Source organism: Amia ocellicauda, unplaced genomic scaffold (assembly GCF_036373705.1).
Source record: "Amia ocellicauda isolate fAmiCal2 unplaced genomic scaffold, fAmiCal2.hap1 HAP1_SCAFFOLD_124, whole genome shotgun sequence".
NCBI lineage: Eukaryota > Metazoa > Chordata > Actinopteri > Amiiformes > Amiidae > Amia > Amia ocellicauda.
The window spans coordinates 1,958-23,609 of record NW_027102689.1 but is presented as its reverse complement, the minus strand read 5'-3'; the positions used below and the strand labels follow the sequence as shown (position 1 = coordinate 23,609).

At 44.6% G+C, this 21,652-nt stretch overlaps 1 pseudogene; it reads right to left on the bottom strand.

Moving 5' to 3' along the window:
• Positions 1–5,038: 5,038 nt before the first annotated feature.
• LOC136721933 (uncharacterized) lies at positions 5,039–5,157 on the bottom strand (annotated as a pseudogene).
• Positions 5,158–21,652: the final 16,495 nt, after the last annotated feature.

Genomic DNA, 21,652 nt, shown 5'->3' with positions numbered 1-21,652 from the left:
TGCAAAAAGATCACATTTTATTACATTTTGTTTATCTGTACTTTATTACATCTTATTGTGATTTATACTTGTAATGTTTCTTTTCCATATATATGTATGTACAGTGGGGGAAAAAAGTATTTGATCCCCTGCTGTTTTTGTACGTTTGCCTTGAGATCATTAACAAGATCCTCCCATGTAGTTCTGGGCTGATTCCTCACCGTTCTCATGATCATTGAAACTCCACGAGGTGAGATCTTGCATGGAGCCCCAGACTGAGGGAGACTGACAGTTATTTTGTGTTTCTTCCATTTGCGAATAATCGCACCAACTGTTGTCACCTTCTCGCCAAGCTGCTTGGTGATGGTCTTGTAGCCCATTCCAGCCTTGTGTAGGTCTACAATCTTGTCCCTGACATCCTTGGACAGCTCTTTGGTCTTGGCCATGGTGGAGAGTTTGGAATCTGATTGATTGATTGCTTCTGTGGACAGGTGTCTTTCATACAGGTAACGAGCTGAGATTAGGAGCACTCCCTTTAAGAGAGTGCTCCTAATCTCAGCTCGTTACCTGTATGAAAGACACCTGGGAGCCAGAAATCTTGCTGATTGATAGGGGATCAAATACTTATTTCCCTCATTAACATGCAAATCAATTTATAACTTTTTTGAAATGCGTTTTTCTGGATTTTTTGGCTGTTATTCTGTCTCTCACTGTTAAAATACACCTACCATTAAAATTATAGACTGATCATTTCTTTGTGAGTGGGCAAACGCACAAAATCAGCAGGGGATCAAATACTTTTTTCCCTCACTGTATGTATGTATGTATGTATGTATGTATGTATGTAAGTGTGTGTGTGTCTGTCTCTGTGAAAGTGTGTGTGTGTGTGTGTGTGTGTCTGTGAAAGTGTGTGTGTGTGTGCATGTGTCTGTCTGTGAAAGTGTGTGTGTGTGTGTGGGTGTGACAGTGTGTATGAGTGTCTGTCTGTCATGTAACTCGCACATCTGTGAGGGCACCATTTTTGCAGAAAGAGATGTACACATTTTGGAGCAACATATGCTGCCATCCAGACATCATCTTTTCCAGGGACGTCCCTGCATTTTTCAGCAGGATAACGCCAAACCACATTCTGCCCAGATTTCAAGCGTATGGTTGCGTAGGCAGAGAGTGCGGGTGCTAGCATGGCCTGCCTGCAGTCCTGACCTGTCTCCGAATTGAGAATGTGTGGCGCACTATGAAGTGCAAATTAAGACAACGAAGGCCCTGTGCAGTTGCGCAGCTGAGGAAATGCATAATGGATGAATGGGGGAAAATCCCGCTTGCTAAACTTAACCAAGTGGTGTCTTCAGTGCCCAAGTGCTTAATAAGTGTTATTAAAAGAAAAGGTGATGTTACATAGTGGTAAACAGTCGACTGTCCAAACTTTCTTGGTTTCTTTTCACTGCTAATGAGATGCTGTAAAGTGAGTTTTCAGGAGCTCTAATCGTATTGATGAATTCATGCAGCATTTGTAATTGAATTTCAAAAAGAAATCCTTGCTGTCTGGCCTGTGTGTATGAGATGTACTCTGTCAATCTTTGGCTAACAACTGAAACATTGGTAGAACAGAAATGGCAACATAAAAAAGAAAAGTACATTTTAAAAGAGCACATTAAATAGGATGAATATACAGTTTTTTACAATCACTTTGTCACTAATTTCAGAACCTTGATGTCATTTTTCAAAACTCTAGACACAAAACTCAAAACGGTCATCACTTGTAACACTGCACAATACAATGTTTTGAACATTGGACAGCCTTTCATATCTTTAAAGAAACCTTGCACTTGCAGACTTGTTGGTTCAAATAACTAATTTATCATGAAATACCATAGTAACATAGTAACACAGAAGATACCGATAGTTTCACTGTGTAGTTGTTCGTACAATCATTAAATATTGTAGTACAAAATATGTGATACATGTTTCATTATGGTACTACACATAAATACATCACTGTAAAAGGACTAGTAGAGAGAATACTACAGACACAGTGGAATCATTGAACAAAATCTGAAATGTATTGATGCAATACAATCAAATCACACCATAGGTTTCTTTGAATCCATGCAACAATAATTAGCTACAAAAAAGAACAAAACTACAGTAAAATGTCAACTGCAGTGTTCCTCACCTGGCTTAGTGTAAAAAGCAAAACAAAGGATTGATTACTGTACTTCTAAATTTCCATCAGCCCTGTGTTCTGGTTCAGGTTCTCACAACCATTTTTCACAAGAGGCATCTTGAAACTGAACATACCTGAACATACTCAGTCATCAGCTGCTTCACTCTGTCTGCATTTCTTTCAAAAGGCACACTATACTCTGTGCTACACATTGGTATGCAGTATACAGTCATTTGACAATTGAGAGTAGCCTAATGTTTAGTGCATGCTGAAGACTTGCCGCTTCTCAGTACGGAAATTTCTGATGATTGAGGCCACAGCTGATCCTGAGTTGATTCTGAGGTTTGATTGAATCATTGTAGCTGCCTCAGTCATGGTCATGCCATGATTTACAACATGCTCTACAACTATTTCTCGGATTTCACTGGACACTATTTGCTGTTGCTGCCGCTGTCTGGTCCGTGGCCTTGTCCTCTACCACGTTCCCCCAACACCTCTCAAATGAGGCCCATGGCTGCCTCTCTGGTGAGGCCTAAGCCCTCCTCTATGACGAGGCCCACGACCACCTCTCAGAAGGGGTGCATGTCCCCTTCCATTCCTTTGACCACCACGTCTTCCTCCTCCCACTGCTTGACCTCTATTGTGACCTGGATGACTTGCCGGCTCCATGTTATCACTGTGTTGCTGGGGTGGATAGCACTCATTTCACTCGATACTCGTACCACAATGTGAAATCAATCATCAATAACCAGTTGGCAGTATTGGAAAAGCAATTACAAGGGCCTGCATACATACAGTAATATCAAATCTGATGTGGAAGAACAATCATCTTCAACCAGGTTGGAGCGTTAGTTGCAATGCCTTTAATACACGCAGCGTGGAGAGGAACAGTGACTCAAGTAGATCCCAAAGTCGCTCTGCCTTCATTTTAACAGTCAGAGCTTTTATACACAAAAATCAAAGAGCTGGTTATAATCAGAAAGTCATTACTATGTTATCTTAAAAGTTAGCTAAGCAGAATTTATATCATTATAGGACAGAGTTCATAGATCAACACATGGATTAGGGAGCAGGCACTTCAATCATACTGTTTGACATTGTCTCCAAGATTCTCATCGTAAATAACAAGCAGAAATCAAACTACCTTCTGGCCTGACCTTCTAGCTTGACCTTATCTTTCTTAAGTATACAAGAGAGAAAAACAGGTATTAGAGAAAGAATTTCTAACTTTCCTTCCACACTGCAAACATGGTGTGGAAAAGTGCTAAATGATGATGAATGATGATGAAATATTACATCCATAGATAATGTAGTCCAACTGGTTCATGCTCCTCGTTTATTGATGTCAATGGATCTCATTATCCTGAAACTTTCATGATCGAAACATGGAATATTGTTTGTCAGTTTCCATAAAATTATGCATTAAGAGTAATGCAACAGTCACTTATCATTTTGAGCAGCTGTATCAATTGATAGTTAGATCTTTGTAATGAAATGAATAGACAGTGCTCTCAGATGTAATGTGTGAATTGCATTTTGAAATGGTAATACTTTGATTTGAAGTTGTGTCATTTTAGTTCAATGAACAAATGATCTGAGGTTGATGTGTATTGTATCCAAGCAATTGTAAAAAAGTGTTAGAGTTTTGAAAAATGTGCATTTTGATCATCGGGTGTGAGTTTAGTGTCTAGAGTTTTGAAAAATGACATCAAGGTTCTGAAATGAGTGCCAAAGTGATTGTAAAAAAGTGTAATATCAGGGGACAGTGGCTATTAGTGATCTGGCCTTCCGTGGCTTCTGTATTAATGTAACAGGTCACATTGTATGTGTACACTGATACTTGATAGTATAATATAGTACAAGTAAAAAACATACATAGGTATCATAGAAGTATTTTGCAGAAATGATTATGGATAGTTATCAAAATGGAGAGGAAATGCTAAATCCAGTCTCCCCAGGCTGAGCTTCTATTGCTGCACCTGCTAAGTGGCTGCTGGCCCCACTATATGGATAGAGCCACACCAAGTACAAGAGTCTCCCCATTGCTATTTATATCTCCCTATCCAGTCTTCTATAGGTGTCAGGGTGGGGTGCTTATTCCCCTGCATGCTTTGAAACCTATAGCACCTGGGACGCACACTTGGGATCCGGTTCCTCTGCCCCTCACATACACATGAGGAATCCGAGGTGCTCAACACGTCATACTGTCTCTTTCATCTCATGTGTAAACTATGGACAAATACATGACTAAACGTGTTTAGTTGCTTTTCCCAGAATGCTTTGCGCCACGATATGCAAATAACGGGGACTATGATTGGCTCCCTGACATTACCCACACTGCGACTGATGCTACCCATTTCACTACCCAACAAAGACCCATAATATGCGTGTGTCTGTCTGTCTGTCTGTCAAAGTATGTGTGTGTGTGTCTGTGTGTGTCTGTGTCTGTCTGTCTGTGTGTGAAAGTGTGTGTGTGTCTGTCTGTCTGTCTGTCATGTAACTTGCACATCTGTGAGGGCACCACTAATGCCGAAAGAGATGTACACATATTGTTTATTTTCCATATATATGTATGTATGTATGTATGCATGTCCAATTGCTTTGACAATACAAATGAATTGAATTGAGAGGAAGAGAGAGAGAGAGAGAGAGAGAAAGAGAGAGAGAGAGACAGACAGACAGACAGACAGCTCAGCGATGACATCACGAGCCTCTCTCAGCTGACTGCTATGACATCACAGAGCACGTACATTCCGTTGCTTGTCGTCTGTCAACCACTCAGTCACTGCTAGCCAGACTGTCCCTAAGACAAAGTGTACAATACTTCAATTATATCTCCACCAGACAGATAAAGAGTATTAAGAGCTACGATGAAGTTACCCAGGAGACGTAAAAAGCTTGCATCACCTGGTATTTCCTGGAGGTCACCCATCCAAGTACTAACCAGGCCCTGGCCCGTTTAGTTTCCAAGGTCTGACGAGATCGGGCACGTTCAGGACGGTGTGGCCACAAGCCAAGAGGCCTGGCTGCATGATGTCTCTTAAAGGCTGGAGGGTATTGACGGAACTTCCAGCAGAAAAAAAAAAAAAAGGAAAAAAAGGAGATATGTCAGACCTTGCAGCAGACCTGGCCTTCCTACTCCTATGCCCAAATGCCCACCTAAGCCCGATCTACTGTTCACCTGGATCACAGCTCCGCCCCAACAAGGCAGATCCTCCCAAAAATGGTATATATATATAATCAAAGCTATTAGCAGCCGGTGTATGAAGACACATACGATTATACAGCATTGATCCACGTTCCCCTCCACGGAAAGCTTTAGCCCAAAATAAGGGACACATTCTGTAACAACATAACGAATGCCCACCCAACCTGTGACAAAACTGAGAAAAAAGAAAAACGCTCAGTCCTCCTGGTGGAGGGACACACAGCCACCCTGGCTGCCCAATATGTCAGCGCCTACCACAGCCTGAGGGACACAGTGACACACGAGCACCGGCTGTAAATATAATGTAAATACTCGTTTGTAATGCATGTCATTGTATTTCAAAAAGGAATCTGGAAATAGTAAACCTATTTTCTTTATTTGAATGTATTAAAGATCACATTTTATTACATTTTCTTTTTCTGTACTTCATTACATTATATTGAGATTCATAATTCTATTATTTATTTTCTGTATGTATGTATGTATGTATTATTGTATGGAAGGAAAGTTAGAAATTATTTTCTCAAACCCGTTTTGCTCTCTTGTATACTTAAGAAAGATAAGGTCAAGCTAGAAGGTCAGGCGGCCATAAGGTAGTTTGATTTCTGTTTGTTATTTACGATGAGAACCTTGGAGACAATGTCAAACGGTATGACCTACGTGCCTGTTCCTTAAAACCATGTGTAGATCTATGAACTCTGTTCTATAATGAAATATGTTCTGCTTAGTTAGCCTTTAAGATAACATAGTAATGATTTTCTAGCATGTATGTATGTATGTATGTATGTCCAATTGCTTTGACAATACAAATGAATTGAATTGAGAGGGAGAGAGAGAGAGAGAGAGAGAGAGAGAGACAGACAGACAGACAGACTGACAAACACAAACAGACACACACACACACACACACACACACACACAGCCAGCCAGCCAGCCAGCCAGCCAGCTCAGCGATGACATCACAAGCCTCTCTCAGCTGACTGCTATGACATCACAGAGCATGAACATTCCGTTGCTTGCCGTCTGTCAACCACTCAGTCACTGCCAGCCAGACTGGCTGGCTGGCTGGATGGGGGGGCTGCTTGCTGCTGCTGTGTAACTTAGCAAGCTTATTTGCTTGACCGGCCTTCCTACTCCTCTGCCCACATGCCCACCTATGCCCGATCTGCTGTTCACCTGGATCACAGCTCCGCCCCAACAAGGCAGATCCTCCCAAAAATGGTACAAACTGATCCACGTTCCCCTCCACAGAAAGCTTTAGCCCAAAATAAGGGACACATTCTGCCCAATATGTCAGCGCCTACCACAGCCTGAGGGACACAGTGACACACGAGCACCGGCTGTAAATATAATGTAAATACTCGTTTGTAATGCATGTCATTGTATTTCAAAAAGGAATCTGGAAATAGTAAACCTATTTTCTTTATTTGAATGTATTAAAGATCACATTTTATTACATTTTCTTTTTCTGTACTTCATTACATTATATTGAGATTCATAATTCTATTATTTATTTTCCGTATGTATGTATGTATGTATTATTGTATGGAAGGAAAGTTAGAAATGATTTTCTCAAACCTGTTTTTCTCTCTTGTATACTTAAGAAAGATAAGGTCAAGCTAGAAGGTCAGGAGGCCATAAGGTAGTTTGATTTCTGTTTGTTATTTACGATGAGAACCTTGGAGACAATGTCAAACGGTATGACCTACGTGCCTGTTCCTTAAAACCATGTGTAGATCTATGAACTCTGTTCTATAATGAAATATGTTCTGCTTAGTTAGCCTTTAAGATAACATAGTAATGATTTTCTAGCATGTATGTATGTATGTATGTATGTCCAATTGCTTTGACAATACAAATGAATTGAATTGAGAGGGAGAGAGAGAGAGAGAGAGAGAGACAGACAGACTGACAAACACAAACAGACACACACACACACACACACACACACACACACAGACACACACACAGCCAGCCAGCCAGCCAGCCAGCCAGCTCAGCGATGACATCACAAGCCTCTCTCAGCTGACTGCTATGACATCACAGAGCATGAACATTCCGTTGCTTGCCGTCTGTCAACCACTCAGTCACTGCCAGCCAGACTGGCTGGCTGGCTGGATGGGGGGGCTGCTTGCTGCTGCTGTGTACCTTAGCAAGCTTATTTGCTTGACCGGCCTTCCTACTCCTCTGCCCACATGCCCACCTATGCCCGATCTGCTGTTCACCTGGATCACAGCTCCGCCCCAACAAGGCAGATCCTCCCAAAAATGGTACAAACTGATCCACGTTCCCCTCCACAGAAAGCTTTAGCCCAAAATAAGGGACACATTCTGCCCAATATGTCAGCGCCAACCACAGCCTGAGGGACACAGTGACACACGAGCACCGGCTGTAAATATAATGTAAATACTCGTTTGTAATGCATGTCATTGTATTTCAAAAAAGGAATCTGGAAATGGTATACCTATTTTCTTTATTTGTATGTATTAAAGATCACATTTTATTACATTTTCTTTTTCTGTACGTCATTACATCTTATTGTGATTCATAATTCTATTATTTATTTTCCGTGTATATGTATGTATGTATGTATTGTGACAAACCAAGGGGCAGGGTCATACATGGCAGATATGTCAGGCCAGGTCTGCTGCAAGGTGTGTACTCTAGGGTAGAATACCGACCCTAGGCAACTACACTCCCCAGAAAACCTCAGGCAGCCATTCTAGCACCTAATGTGGTCACTTGGTGTTACTTCCTCAATTATTCACCAGGTATATAAGGCGGGCCTGAGAGAGAGAGAAGTGAGAGACAATAGGGTGAGTTATCTGGAAAACAGAGGTAGCTCATAAGGAGAAAGCCAAGACTTATTTATTCCAGACATTGTTTAAAATAGAATGATTATGTAAGATTAGTTACAACTCCAGTGTGAGTTAGGTTTTGTTTTCAGATTTGTTTTGTTTGAAGTAAACATACAGGCACAGCCCTGTATTTGCAACCTCCTCCCTGGGTCATGACTGGTTTTTACTCCTAAGAAGATCACAGAGAAGACCCGCACATGTGTACAGCCAAGGCGTTTTGTCACATTTGGTGTAGAATGCGGGCAGCACCTCATGAAACCCAGACTGGCTGAGTGAATTTTTTTATCCAAAAAAAAAAAAACTACAGGCTGTAATAGCCCAACAGGAAGCGACCAGGGTGCAGCAGGTGGCTCACCAGGATGCTATGCGGATGCATCAGGAAGCACTGCAGGTCCAGCATGATACAAATAAAATGTTTAGAGAAGAGCAGGAAAAGGTGACTAAAGAGCTGAAAGAGAGTGTTGAAGCACTTGCAACCAGGATTGGGCCACAGGGGGCTGCAACCCATTCCACTCCCCGCACCAATCACTTTCTGCAGAAAATGACAAAACAGGACGATGTTGAGGCCTTCCTTATGACCTTTGAGAGGACAGCGGAGAGAGGGATGGCCAAAAGATTCCTGGGCAGGGCTTGTGGCACCTTATCTGGCAGGGGATGCACAGAAAGCGTACTTTGATCTGGAGCTGAAGGACGCCCAGGACTATGATAAATTGAAAGCGGAGATAATGACCCGATTGGGAGTGACCACCGCAGTGAGGGCACATCGGTTTCAGCAGTGGGCCTACCAACCAGGACAACCAATCCGAACGCAGATGTTTGATCTGATCCATCTGGCCAGGAAATGGCTACAGCCAGAGGTCCATTCATCAGCCGAGGTGGTGGAGGCCATAGTCCTTGACAACTACCAACGCTGTTTGCCCAAGGACGTTCGACGCTGGGTTGGCCAGAATGAGGTGCTGTCCGCTGACACCTTGGTGGCCATTGTAGAGCGGTTCTATACAGCCGGAGCAGCAGAGCATGTACCGGAGGTTAAAAACTCGTTCCCCAGGCCATGACGAACCAGCGGACCGGGTAAGATGGTTCCAAAGTACTCTGGGAAACATGACGCGCTGGGTTGGAAGAAAAGAGCAAGACTGGGGGGGGCAAAGGTGGGGCCTAAAGCCGAGACTAAGGGTTATAGGGGGTCACCATCACAACCAATTGTCTGCTACAATTGTGACAAAGTAGGACATATTGCGGCCCACTGCCCAGGTAGAGAGGAACCAATGCAATGTAATGTGTGTGATATGGGGAAAGAGAAACCGGTATTTTATGCCTGCCCTGTTGGGACGGATGTTTTCATAGGCGGAGTACCTAATCCAAAACACATGTGTACAGTGATAGTCGATGAGAAAGAAGTGGCTGCTCTACTCGACTCTGGCAGTATGGTTACACTGGTCACAGAAAAATTAGTAGCGACCAACAAGCTGGATAGACATCAGGAGCTCAGTATCACATGCACACATGGTGACACACGCCCCTATCTCACAGCTCTTGTAAACATACAGACAGAGGCCGGGAAACTAGATTACGAAGTCGGTGTGGTACCCAACATGCCATATGATGTGATACTGGGACGATATTTTCCTAATTTTGGAAAACTAGATAGAAAACATAGTAAATTGGAAATGCACACTGAAAACTGTAAGCCAGAAGTTGCCTCGATCCCACAACTAGAGCTAAAAGTAGACCTGGTTCCAGTTGAGTCGACAGTGAAGGTTTTGGTTGGGGAAAATTAAACTGAAAACATAGGGGTGGAATGTAGTGACGTAGATGACCCTATGGAGGGTGAGGAACCCAGCACTAGCAGGGTGGGTGAGAATCCATTCATAGAGACCCCTGAAGCTGACAATGTAGAAGTGTCAGTGTTAGAGGGACTCCCCACTGATTTTGGCAGCGCACAGGTGCGAGATCTCACTCTACACTATGCTAAAGAAAATGTGAAGGTAGTAAATGGGACCCCTATGACTACTGCAGACCCGCCAACAGCTTATCCTTATTTTATGGTAAAAAATGACCTATTGTACCGTGTAAATAAGATAGGGGTGGACATTGTGGAGCAATTGCTAGTTCCCACCCCATTCAGACGAACAGTTCTCAATCTGGCACATGGGCATATCCTGGGGGGACATCTGGGGATGGACAAAACCAAGGATAGACTCCTGAGGAGGTTTTACTGGCCAGGCGTACATGCAGACGTGACAGAACATTGTAGCTCATGTCCTGAATGTCAACTACATGCTCCTAAACCAGCCTTCAGAAGCCCACTGGTCCCTTTGCCCATCATAGAGACCCCCTTTGCTAGGATAGCTATGGATGTGGTGGGACCTCTCCCGAAATCAGCCAGAGGGCATCAGTATATACTGGTTATTTTGGATTATGCCACCAGGTACCCAGAAGCCATTCCACTGCGGACCATGGCTTCAAAAGGTATTGCAAAAGAGCTAATGTTGATGTGTAGTAGGGTGGGGATACCGAGGGAGATATTAACAGATCAGGGCACACCCTTTATGTCTAAGGTTATGACCGATCTGTGTAAATTGTTGCAGGTTAAGCAGTTGAGAACATCAGTCTACCACCCACAAACAGATGGGTTGGTTGAGAGATTTAATAGGACCCTGAAGTCCATGCTAAGAAAGGTAATCGATAAGGATGGGAAAAATTGGGAATTCATGCTGCCCTACTTGATGTCTGCCATTAGGGAAGTCCCACAGGCTTCCCTGGGCTTTTCGCCTTTTGAACTGTTATATGGGAGGCACCCCAGGGGGATATTAGACATAGCCCGTGAAACGTGGGAACACGAGTCCACTCCTTTCCGGAGTGTAGTCGAGCACATCAATGCTATGCAAGAGAGAATAGCCACAGTCACTCCCATTGTGAGAGAGCACCTAAGGCAGGCACAGGAACACCAACAATTCGCCTATAATCGTCAGGCTACACTGAGGGTGTTCCAGCCTGGTGATAGGGTGTTGGTGTTGGTTCCCACTGTAGAATGTAAATTTCTGGCTACGTGGATGGGACCTTATGAGATTATAGAGCGAATACGGGAAGTGAACTATAAGGTTCAGCAACCCGGCCGCCGACCCCCAGAACAAATATATCATGTCAACTTAATAAAAGCCTGGAAGGACAGGGAAGTGTTGATGTTGACTTACCCCCCTCAGCCACTAGGGACACCGAAGGTGAATATTGCAGCTGCCTTGTCACCTGACCAGTTGAAGGAGGTGAACGACTTGATAATACGTAATAGGGAAGTTTTCTCAGGCATACCGGGGCGTACCCATTTAGTCTCTCACAACATTGTGTCTCTCCCAGGAAAGAAGGTAAATATGAGGCCTTACAGGGTACCAGAAGCTCGCAGGAACACTATTAGAAATGAGGTTAAGGAAATGCTGGAGGCAGGGGTTATTGAAGAATCCCACAGTGAGTGGTCCAGCCCTATAGTCATGGTTTCCAAACCTGATGGCTCCTGGAGATTCTGTAATGATTTTAGAAAGGTTAATGAAATTTCAAAGTTTGATGCATACCCAATGCCCCGAGTAGATGAATTGTTAGAGAATATTGGGAATGCTCGCTATATTTCAACTATTGACTTAGCCAAGGGCTACTGGCAGATTCCCTTGACCCCGGGTGCCAAAGAAAAAACAGCCTTTGCAACCCCAGATGGTCTGTTTCACTACACAGTGATGCCCTTTGGCCTGCATGGTGCTCCTGCCACCTTTCAAAGGTTGATGGACCACATACTTAGACCACACAGGACGTATGCGGCAGCATATTTAGATGATGTGGTCATTCACAGTCCAGATTGGGAATCACATTTGTCTCAGCTCCAAGCGGTATTGGATTCAATACATGCAGCAGGCCTGATGGCTAATCCAACCAAATGCAATTTGGGGTTGGAAGAGGCCAAATACTTGGGCTATACAGTAGGGAGGGGTATGGTGAAACCCCAAATATCCAAGGTTGAAGCCATAAACTCTTGGCCTAGGCCTGTCAATAAAAAGCAGGTTAGGGCATTTTTAGGGTTAACTGGGTATTACCGGAGGTTTATTCCCAACTATGCTACCTTAGCGGCCCCTCTGACTGATATGACTAAGGCTACAGAACCCAATATGGTTAGATGGGGTGATACAGCAAACCGGGCTTTCCGGAGCCTACAGGAGGCGCTCTGCCGCAACCCCGTTTTAATGGTACCTGACTTTCAGAAAGAATTTATAGTCCAGACGGACGCCTCTGAGGTGGGGATCGGAGTGGTTTTGTCCCAAAGAATGGGTGATCACGAACACCCGGTGTTGTTCCTTAGCAGAAAGTTGGAATCCAATGAAATAAATTATTTGGTAGTTGAAAAAGAATGTTTGGCAGTGAAGTGGGCTTTGGACAGTCTTCGATACTATTTGTTGGGCAGGCACTTCACCCTGATCACTGACCATGCCCCCCTCACTTGGATGCATCGTTCGAAAGACAGGAATGCCCGTGTGATGAGGTGGTTTTTGAGTCTCCAACATTTTCATTTCACCCTGCAGCACAGGCCAGGGAAGGCCATGGGGAATGTTGATGGGCTGTCCCGGGTGCATGCTTTTTTGCGGCTGTCGCTCGACCTATGGGGTCGCAGCTGGGGGGGAGGATGTGGGACAAACCAAGGGGCAGGGTCATACATGGCAGATATGTCAGGCCAGGTCTGCTGCAAGGTCTGCACTCTAGGGAAGAAAACCGACCCTAGACAACTACACTCCCCAGAAACCCTCAGGCAGCCTAATGTGGTCACTTGGTGCTACTTCCTCAATTATTCACCAAGTATATAAGGCGGAAAGATAGAGTCAAGCTAGAAGGTCAGGCCAGAAGCTAGTTTGATTTCTGTTTGTTATTTACGATGAGAACCTTGGAAACAATGTCAAACGGTATGACCTACGTGCCTGTTCCCTAAAACCATGTGTAGACCTATGGACTCTGTTCTATAATGATATATGTTCTGCTTAGTTAGCCTTTAAGATAACATAGTAATGACTTTCTAGCATGTATGCATGTATGTATGTATATATATATATATATATATATATATATATGTATGTATGAATGTATGTATGTCCAATTGCTTTGACAATACAAATGAATTGAATTGAGAGGGAGAGAGAGAGAGAGAGAGAGAGAGAGAGAGAGACAGACAGACTGAAAAACAGACAAACAGACACACACACACACACACAGACATACACACACACACACAGAGCCAGCCAGCCAGCCAGCTCAGCGATGACATCACGAGCCTCTCTCAGCTGACTGCTATGACATCACAGAGCACGTACATTCCGTTGCTTGCCGTCTGACAACCACTCAGTCACTGCCAGCCAGACTGGCTGGCTGGCTGGATGTGGGGGATGCTTGCTGCTGCTGCGTACCTTAGCAAGCTTATTTGCTTGACCGGCCTTCCAACTCCTCTGCCCACATGCCCACCTATGCCCGATCTGCTGTTCACCTGGTCACAGCTCCGCCCCAACAAGGCAGATTCTCCCAAAAATGGTACAAACTGATCCACGTTCCCCTCCACGGAAAGCTTTAGCCCAAAATAAGGGACAAATTCTGTAACAACATAATGGATGCCCACCCAACCTGTGACAAAACTGAGAAAAAAGAAAAACGCCAGTCCTCCTGGGGGAGGGACACACAGCCACCCTGGCTGCCCAATATGTCAGCGCCTACCACAGCCTGAGGGACACAGTGACACACGAGCACCGGCTGTAAATATAATGTAAATACTTGTTTGTTATGCATGTCATTGTATTTCAAAAAAGGAATCTGGAAATTTTTTTACATTTTCATTTTCTGTACTTCATTACATCTTATTGTGATTCATAATTCTATTATTTATTTTCCGTGTAGATGTATGTATGTATGTATGTATGTATGTATGTATGTATATGTATGTATGTCCAATTGCTTTGACAATACAAATGAATTGAATTGAGAGGGAGAGAGAGAAAGAGAGCGAGAGAGAGAGAGAGAGAGAGAGAGAGAGAGAGAGAGAGAGAGAGAGAGAGAGGAATATGAGCTCCTAAAAAACATTTGTTTTTATACATAAGCGGATTTAATTTGTGATTTACAAATGAATATATAGCACTATAAACATACACAGAAGACATGGAATAGAAATTCAGAAGAAAAAGTATTCAAAAAATAATAATTTTAAGAGAAACACAAAAAGAAGAAAGCAGAGAGACAGTTCAGGAAGAAAAGTCAGAAAAGAAAAGCTGAAGACAAGAATTGGAGGTAAGAGACAAATAATTAAACAAAAAAATATGTATTAATAAAATAAATAAGCATTCTCAGTAGTTGACTCAGCCAATGAAAATGCAGAGCTCCGATTTGAATAGAGTGACAGTAGGAGAGAGCCCAATTGCCACTGAGACTGATAGAAATCTATCGAACAGCAGTCTGACTGCAGAGCTGCCTTTTGAAATCCGATACCCTGAAGACATTCGCTCTGCACAGGCTAAGAAGGACTACAAACAAGCTGTGATGAGAGCATCTCCTGAGACCCTCATCCTAGACTACACCGGTAAAGGAGAAAACAGGGTCAAGAACAATCTACTGTTCTACACCGCCTTTCACAAAACCCTGTGCCAGACATACCCCAATAACAACAAGAGGGGCATTAGCAGAGGCAGGCAGATCTCAGTGCTGGTAGAGAAAGACACAGACAGTGTGATGCTCACTTTTAATGTATACCACAACGGGACCATCATGGTGCAGGGCAGCGAGAGCAGCCTGGACCAATTAGCTCTCGGCTTCCACACCTCAAAGCAGCAGACTGAGGTAGAGAAACAAGAGCCAGAGCCGGCCACCCTGCAGTCTGCCCCCAGCCACACGGAGCCAGACAGTGCCCCATCTCCCACAGACTGCCCCCCTGTCTCCCCAAAACTCTCCAGCAACATTAAAACACTAAAGGAATGCCTATCAGTGCTGGAGCTGGAGTTTGCGGAGTTCAGGGAGCAGACCTTGAGCACCCTGGCCCAGACCTCCTTGTGCAATCAGCTCCGGGATGAGATGCACAGACTAAAGATGCAGCACAAGGCTGAGATCCATGAGCTGAGAGCAGCAGTGAGAGACCTGGAGGAGCAGAGCCAAACCCTGAGGACGGAGCTGCGCAGAGCGAGGGAGGAGCTGACCAGGACACCCCAGCACAGCTAGCTGAGGAGCCTGCAGAGCCAGCTGGAGGAGCTAAGAGAGGAGCTACACATCACTGGAGCACAGAGACTGCACTGCACTGACCCCACAACACCTCCAACCCCTGACGCACCCACTGATCCACCCACACTCCCCACCACTCCTGACACACCCACTATCACCAGACCTGCCACTAATACACAACCCCCTGAAACGCCACTCCCCCAAAACACACCCGCTGCCCCCACCACTCCCGACGCAAACCCGGAGTGGCAGGTCAACGCAGAGGTGGTCATTCTGAGCGAATCCAATGGGAAGTTCCTGGTTGAGAGGCGCCTCTTCCCTGGGCGAAAAGTGAAAAAGCTTTGGTGCTCCACAGCACAGAGAGCCCTGGAGCTGCTCTCCAAGAGGAGGCTTTGCCAAGTCAAACACATCCACATCCACACCGGCACTAACGACCTGAGTGCCCGCAGGGGCGATGTGGCCTCAGCCCTGAGACAGGTAGCAACGAAAGCCACAGAGGAATTCCCAACTGCCAAAATTTCCATCTCCACACTGCTGCCCCGCACAGACGTGCCCCTGCACATCATCCAGGCCATCAACGCAGAAGTGTCCCGAAGATGTGCCCTCCTCCCCAACGTCCACCTGGCACACCACTGAGACATCCAGCCACATCACCTGTATGACCACGTCCACCTCAACAAGACGGGTGTGAGGATCATCTCAAAGGTCCTCAAGGACACAACCCTGGGCCGAAACCCCACACACCCCCACCTCGAGACCAGGAGCAACCCCCCCAGCCCCCGGCCACATCCCCAGCCACCGGCTCCACCCCAGCCCCAGCCCCTGAGACCCCGCGGCCCCATTCCCCACCCCCCCATCCCCAGAGGGCCCGTCCAGCACAGCAGAGCGGACAGCCGGGGACCAGCACAGCCACACAGCCACGCAGCAGCGGCTTCCAGAGCCTGGAGGCCCGATGCTGCCCAGCTGGCCCAGATAAGGCAACTCCTCAGTGTCATCTGTACCACACTGCTGAGTTAACTGAGCCTCAACACACATATATATGGTTGTGGAGATGGAGAGTAAGAAAAAATGTGATTTAATTATTCTGATATTTTGATGCAAAGATAAAATCTTTGTGTGATTATTATGTATATCCATATATAATTATTAATAGTAATATAATATCAGTTGTAGACCACAAATTAAACTTTCTTATGTAGAAGAGACAAGTATAATAAAATATATTAACATGTCCTTTAAAATAAGCAGTTGGAATATGCAGGGTTTACGCTCCTCAACTTTTGGAATGAAGAGCACAGGCCCTGAACTGATCAACACTGTAAATAGTTCAGATGTTTTCATTCTTGTAGAGACTTGGTGCTGTGCAGATATGTCTATACACTGGATGGATACAATGGATACAGGGAGCTGATTGTGCCCTCCTATAAAAAACCCAAAGTCAGGTGTGGCAGGGCCTCGTGGGGGATTATCGTGTGGTACAGGGAGGAGCTCCGAGCAGCCCTATGCCCAGTACAGAGAGGAGACACACACCTGTGGATGAAAATCAGAAAAGACACCCTACAAAATAACACAGATATATACCTATGTGCAATTTATATGCCACCCGCAGACTCCCCCTACTATAATGAGGAAGGCTTTCATGAGCTTCAAAACGAAATCTGCCACTTCCAGACCCTGGGATCTGTACTGCTGTGTGGCGATCTCAATGCCAGGACTGGCAGAGAGATGGACTACATCAATACAGAGGGGAACACACACCTGTTCGGAGACTCCCCGCTGTGCCACACACACACCTCCACACTGACACAGCCACGACAGCGTGGTAAACAAGAGCAGGAAGCAGGTAGTGCGCCTATGTAAAAGCCTGGGTCTATATATCATCAATGGCAGGACCAGGGGGTACTCTCTGGGGAGATTCACATACTGCTCGGCTCTGGGCAGCAGTGTGGTGGACTACGCCATAACTGACCTGGACCCACAAGCCAACAATGCGTTTATAGTCAGACAACAATCTCCACTATCAGACCACAGCCAAATAACACTTTACCTAAAAAGATCAGCGCAGCCACAAGTCAGAGCCAAACTTCCCACAAAACTGGTCTCCCTGCCACCCAGTTAGAGATGGTCAGAGCCCAGCACAGAGAACTACACAAGAGCCCTGAATAGTGATGAGATTGAAAACATGTTAGACAGATATCAATCCTCACACTATCAAATAAACCAAAACGGAATAAACTCAGCCACCAAAACACTGAATGAAATATTTGAGAGACTGGCTTTAAAATCAAACATTAAAACAATTAAAAACCAAAATATGAAATCGTCTAAAAGAAAAAAAGAACAGTGGTGTGACCAGGAGTGTGAAACTTCTAGGAAACACCTGAGACATCTCTCCAACACTAAACACAGAGAGCCCGACAACCAGGAGGCTCGCCTCAGCTACTGCCAGGCCCTGCGGCACTACAAGCAACTCCTCAGTAAGAAAAAAGACCACTATATGGGCAGAATAAATACCCCAAAAACAAAAAATGAAATACCAATTCAAAATGGAGAAATCTGGAAAACACACTTTGAAAAACTTTACCAAAATGTTGAAAACAATCCAAAGCCAGAACAGGTTAAAATATTAAAAAACCTAAATAAATTGGAAGAAATCATTAAGAATAACCAAAATCCCTTAGATAACCCATTTACAATACAGGAACTAAAACATCAACTCAAAATCCTCAAACCCAGGAAAGCCAGCGGCCCCGACAGCATCAGCCCTGAGATGCTGAAGCACAGCAGCCCGCAGCTGCAGGAGGCTCTGCTCAAACTCTTTAACCTGGTGCTGAGAGCCGGGTGTTTCCCTGAGGTCGGGAATCAAGGATTGATCACCCCGATTTTTAAAAGTGGAGACAAATTAGACCCCAATAACTACTGGGGCAGCTGTGTGAGCAGTAACCTGGGGAAGGTGTTCTGCAGTATCATCAACGCCCAGATACTGGCCTTCCTTACCAAGCACAGTGTCCTGAATAAGAGTCAGATTGGCTTCCTACCAAAACACCGCACAACCGATCATATTTACACTCTACACACCCTCATAAATAAATATACCCAAAACAATAAAGGAAAAATATTTGCCTGTTTTGTAGACTTTAGAAAGGCATTTGACTCAATCTGGCACAAGGGATTATTTTATAAACTTCTACAGAGTGGTGTAGGGGGTAAAGTTTATGACATCATTAAATCAATGTATTCTGAAAACAAATGCGGAGTTCAAATTGGCAACTCAAGAACAGAGTTCTTCACTCAGGGGCGGGGAGTGAGACAGGGCTGCAGTCTGAGTCCAACACTGTTCAACATCTACATCATCGAGTTGGCCACAGTGTTGGAGCAGTCTGACGCCCGCAGCCTAACTCTCCATGACACAGAGATCAAGTTCCTGCTCTACGCAGACGACCTGGTGCTGCTGTCGCCCACAGAGCAGGGGCTTCAGCAGAACCTGGCGCTGCTAGAGCAGTACTGTCAGAAATGGGCCCTGGCAGTCAATCTGGACAAGACCAGAGTTATGGTTTTCCAGAAAAAAGCCCCATCTCAGGGAAACAGGTACCGCTTCACTCTGGGCAGCACTGGATTAGAGCACTGCACCAGATACAACTACCTTGGCCTGACCATCAGTGCGTCAGGGAGCTTCAGCCTGGCTATAAACGCATTAAAAGACAAGGCACGCCGGGCATTTTATGCCATAAAGACACAATTTGGGAAAACAACAATACCAATAACTATTTGGATTAAAATATTAAACTCCATCATCCAACCAATCCTGCTATATGGGAGCGAAGTGTGGGGTCCCCTCATGAACCTCAATAACAACAATTGGGACAAAAGCCCCATGGAAATATTCCACCTAGAATTTAATAAAAACATCTTACACGTACACAGAAACGCCCCCACGGCTCTGAGGCTCACAGAGCCCGAACACACAATGACCAAAACAACAACAATTGGGAAAATTGACATGTACCTGAAAAGCAAATACACAAAACAAATTGGAATGCTACCGGGCCCTGAATAGAAACATTACATTGGCTGAATACTTAAAAATCCAAAATATAAAAGAGAGACAAAATCTAACTAAATACAGGCTCAGTGACCACAGCCTCGCCATTGAAAAAGGCCGCTACAGAAAATTCTGGGTTGCCAGAGAAGAGCGGCTGTGCAGCCAGTGTGACCTAGGGGAGGTCGAAACACAGGCGCATTTCCTGCTGTCCTGCCCTAAATACACAAAAATCAGGGAGACATACTTTAAAATATTAAAAATGCATATCCCTGAGTTCAGCATGATCCCCGATTGCTGCAAACTCCCCGTCCTGCTGGGAGAGGAGGAGCGCACTGCCTTCTTAGCAGCGCAATATGTATCCACCTGCCACAGCCTGCGAGACAGTGTGTAGACACCAGCCTGTGGCACTCCATTTGCAAAACAAAATAAAAACAGTGATTTTTCTGATGTCATGACACAAATTTTGATACAAACAACAAATATGGTTTATATCCTACTTAATTTTATTTCAATGTGTACTATATTTGTTCCACTGAATCTTGTATTGCAATGTTTTGTCTTGATTGATAGAACATTTGTATCTGCTTTGGCAATATTGTGATAGATCATGCCAATAAAGCACCTTTGAATTAAATTGAAATGAATTGACAGACAGACAGACACACGCACACACACACACACACACACACACACACACACACACACACACACAGAGCCAGCCAGCCAGCTCAGCCATGACATCACGAGCCTCTCTCAGCTGACTGCTATGACATCACAGAGCACGTACATTCCGTTGCTTGCCGTCTGTCAACCACTCAGTCACTGCCAGCCAGACTGGCTGGCTGGCTGGATGGGGGGGCTGCTTGCTGCTGCTGCGTATCTTAGCAAGCTAATTTGCCTGACCGGCCTTCCTACTCCTATGCCCAAATGCCCACCTAAGCCTCGTTTGTAATGCATGTCATTGTATTTCAAAAAGGAATCTGGAAATAGTAAACCTATTTTCTTTATTTGAATGTATTAAAGATCACATTTTATTACATTTTCTTTTTCTGTACTTCATTACATTATATTGAGATTCATAATTCTATTATTTATTTTCCGTATGTATGTATGTATGTATGTATTATTGTATGGAAGGAAAGTTAGAAATGATTTTCTCAAACCTGTTTTTCTCTCTTGTATACTTAAGAAAGATAAGGTCAAGCTAGAAGGTCAGGAGGCCATAAGGTAGTTTGATTTCTGTTTGTTATTTACGATGAGAACCTTGGAGACAATGTCAAACGGTATGACCTACGTGCCTGTTCCTTAAAACCATGTGTAGATCTATGAACTCCGTTCTATAATGAAATATGTTCTGCTTAGTTAGCCTTTAAGATAACATAGTAATGATTTTCTAGCATGTATGTATGTATGTATGTATGTCCAATTGCTTTGACAATACAAATGAATTGAATTGAGAGGGAGAGAGAGAGAGAGAGAGAGAGAGAGAGAGAGAGAGAGAGAGAGAGAGAGAGACAGACAGACAGACAGACTGACAAACACAGACAGACACACACACACACACACACACACACTCACACAGACACACACACAGCCAGCCAGCCAGCCAGCCAGCAAGCTCAGCGATGACATCACAAGCCTCTCTCAGCTGACTGCTATGACATCACAGAGCATGAACATTCCGTTGCTTGCCGTCTGTCAACCACTCAGTCACTGCCAGCCAGACTGGCTGGCTGGCTGGATGGGGGGGCTGCTTGCTGCTGCTGTGTACCTTAGCAAGCTTATTTGCTTGACCGGCCTTCCTACTCCTCTGCCCACATGCCCACCTATGCCCGATCTGCTGTTCACCTGGATCACAGCTCCGCCCCAACAAGGCAGATCCTCCCAAAAATGGTACAAACTGATCCACGTTCCCCTCCACAGAAAGCTTTAGCCCAAAATAAGGGACACATTCTGCCCAATATGTCAGCGCCAACCACAGCCTGAGGGACACAGTGACACACGAGCACCGGCTGTAAATATAATGTAAATACTCGTTTGTAATGCATGTCATTGTATTTCAAAAAAGGAATCTGGAAATGGTATACCTATTTTCTTTATTTGTATGTATTAAAGATCACATTTTATTACATTTTCTTTTTCTGTACTTCATTACATCTTATTGTGATTCATAATTC